Below are 2,986 nucleotides of genomic sequence, written 5' to 3' on the forward strand. Positions count from 1 at the left end.
CAAACAACTCTTTGTGTGCTCAGTCTGTAGATGACAAAGAATACTTGAACAAACAAGGTTAGAATGGCAAAACGCAGAAACTAAATGTGGTTTGGGTGAAGAAATAACTTGTACGCACCAAAAGCATTTCTTCGCCAATGTTTTTACCAAGCAGTCCTTTTAAGCGCCATTCAAAATGTAGTACATTTTGTTTAAGCGACTCATCATTGTATTAAACGAGAAGAAAGGGGGTTCACCGAGGGTCCCCATTTTATTAGTCATATCATAAGAATTTAACAAACATTGACCCCAAGAACAACATAGGGGAAATTACTTGTACTTAATAAATGAAATAAAGAAACGAAGAATTATTGGAAATTAAAGTGGATCAAAAAACAACTTGCCGCAGGTGGGAACCGAACCCACAACCTTCGCATTTCCAGTGCAATGCTCTACCAATTGAGCTACCGTGGCGCTGTTTTTTTATCCACTTTCTCGGGTATTTATGTGTCCTAGTAGAACAAACTCGGTCGGGACCCTCGGTTAACCCCCTTTCTTCTCGCTTATTCCATAACGATTGTCTCGAATCCGGCTACATCGATGCCTTCAGGTAGCATATGTGGGTTTATTGACCAGTTGCCTTCACCCAAAAAGATCACGTTCTCGTGACGCCTGCGGGCAAAAGGACGTTCCACGTCCGCCGCCAAAGTCTGTGTGTGGTGGCGCTGGCTAACACTCCCAGGGTTCTACTAGGACACATAAATACCCGAGAAAGTGGATGGGAAAACAGCGCCATGGTAGCTCTATTGGTAGAGCATCGCACGCGAATTGCGAAGGTTGTGGGTTCGGTTCCCACCTGCGGCAAGCTGTTTTTTCATCCATTTTAATTTTCATTAATTCTTCGTTTCTTTATTTCTTTTATTACGCACAAGTAATTTCCCCTAATGAACCTGGCAACGTTTAAAGCTAGAACGTTATCTAGTGAAGTGAGTCTAGCAGTGCTATTGGAGGAATTCGAGACCAGTAAATGGGATATAATAGGGCTCAGTGAAGTTAGGAGGCCAAAAGAAGCATATACAGTGCTAAAATGCGGGCACGTCCTGTGCTACCGGGGTTTAGTGGAGAGAAGAGAACTAGGAGTCGGATTCCTGGTTAATAAGAATGTAGCTGATAACATACAGGAATTCTATAGCATTAACGAGAGGTTGTCAGGTCTTGTTGTGAAACTTAATAAGAGGTACAAAATGAGGATTGTACAGGTCGGCGCCCCTACATCCAGTCATGATGACCAGGAAGTCGAAAGCTTCTATGAAGACGTGGAATCGGCGATGGGTAGAGTGAAAACTAAATACACTATACTAATGGGCGACTTTAATGCCAAGGTAGGCAAGAAGCAGGCTGGAGACAAGGCAGTGGGGGAATATGGCATAGGCACTAGGAATAGCAGGGGATAGTTATTAGTAGACTTTGCGGAACAGAATAATATGAGGATAATGAATACCTTCTTCCGCAAGCGGGATAGCCGAAAGTGGACGTGGAGGAGCCCGAACGGCGAGACTAGAAATGAAATAGACTTCATACTCTGCGCTAACCCTGGCATCATACAAGATGTGGACGTGCTCGGCAAGGTGCGCTGCAGTGACCACAGGATGGTAAGAACTCGAATTAGCCTAGACCTGAGGAGGGAACGGAAGAAACTGGTACATAAGGAGCCGATCAATGAGTCAGCGGTAAGAGGGAAAATAGAGGAATTCCAGATAAAGCTACAGAACAGGTATTCAGCTTTAACTCAGGAACAGGACCTTAGTACAATCTTGTGGACATCATTAAGGAGTGTGCAATAGAAGTCGGTGGTAACTCCGTTAGGCAGGATACCAGCAAACTCTCGCTGGAGACGAAAGATCTGATCAAGAACCGCCAATGCATGAAAGCATCTAACCCAACAGCTAGAATAGAACTGGCAGTACTTTCGAAGTTAATCAACAAGCGTAAGACAGCCGACATAAGGAAGTATAATATGGATAGAATTGAACATGCTCTCAGGAACGGAGGAAGCCTAAAAAAAGTGAAGAAGAAACTAGGAATTGGCAAGAATCAGATGTATGCGTTAAGAAACAAAGCCGGCAATATCATTACTAATATGGAGGAGTTCTATAGAGATTTATACAGTACCAGCGGCACCCACGACGATAATAGAAGAGAAAATAATCCAGAGGAATTCGAAATCCCGAAGGTAACGCCGGAAGTAAAGAAAGCCTTCGGAGATATGCAAAGGGGGAAGGCAGCTGGGGAGGATCAGGTAACAGCAGATTTGTTGAAGGATGGCGGACAGATTGTTCTAGAGAAGCTGGCCACCCTGTATACGCAATGCCTCATGACCTCGAGCGTACCGGAATCTTGGAAGAACGCTAACATAAGCCTAATCGATAAGAAAGGGGACGCCAAAGACTTGAAAAATTATAGACCGATCAGCTTACTGTCCGTTGCCTACAAAGTATTTACTAAGGTAATTGCAAATAGAATCAGGAACACCTTAGACTTCTGTCAACCAAAGGACCAGGGAGGATTCCGTAAAGGCTACTCAACAATAGACCATATTCACACTATCAATCAAGTAATAGAGAAATGAGCAGAATATAACCGACCCTTATATATAGCTTTCATTGATTACGAGAAAGCGTTTGATTCAGTCGAAACTTCAGCAGTCATGGAGGCATTACGGAATCAGGGTGTAGATGAGCCATATGTAAAAATATTGGAAGATATCTATAGCGGCTCCACAGCCACCGTAGTCCTCCATAAAGCAAGCAACAAAATCCCAATAAAGAAAGGAGTCAGGCAGGGAGATACGATATCTCCAATGCTATTCACAGCGTGTTTACAGGAGGTATTCAGAGACCTGGATTGGGAAGAATTGGGGATAAACGTTAATGGAGAATACCTTAGTAACTTGCGATTCGCTGATGATATTGCCTTGTTTAGTAACTCAGGGGACCAATTGGAATGC

At 43.5% G+C, this 2,986-nt stretch overlaps 1 non-coding gene across 1 annotated transcript; it reads right to left on the reverse strand.

Annotated features, from left to right (window-relative positions):
* Positions 1 to 380: 380 nt before the first annotated feature.
* TRNAS-GGA (transfer RNA serine (anticodon GGA)) lies at positions 381 to 453 on the reverse strand. Its single transcript has one exon. It is a non-coding gene; the product is annotated as a tRNA-Ser (tRNA).
* Between the last annotated feature and the right edge of the window lie 2,533 nt (positions 454 to 2,986).

This window comes from Dermacentor albipictus, chromosome 4 (assembly GCF_038994185.2).
Source record: "Dermacentor albipictus isolate Rhodes 1998 colony chromosome 4, USDA_Dalb.pri_finalv2, whole genome shotgun sequence".
Lineage (NCBI taxonomy): Eukaryota > Metazoa > Arthropoda > Arachnida > Ixodida > Ixodidae > Dermacentor > Dermacentor albipictus.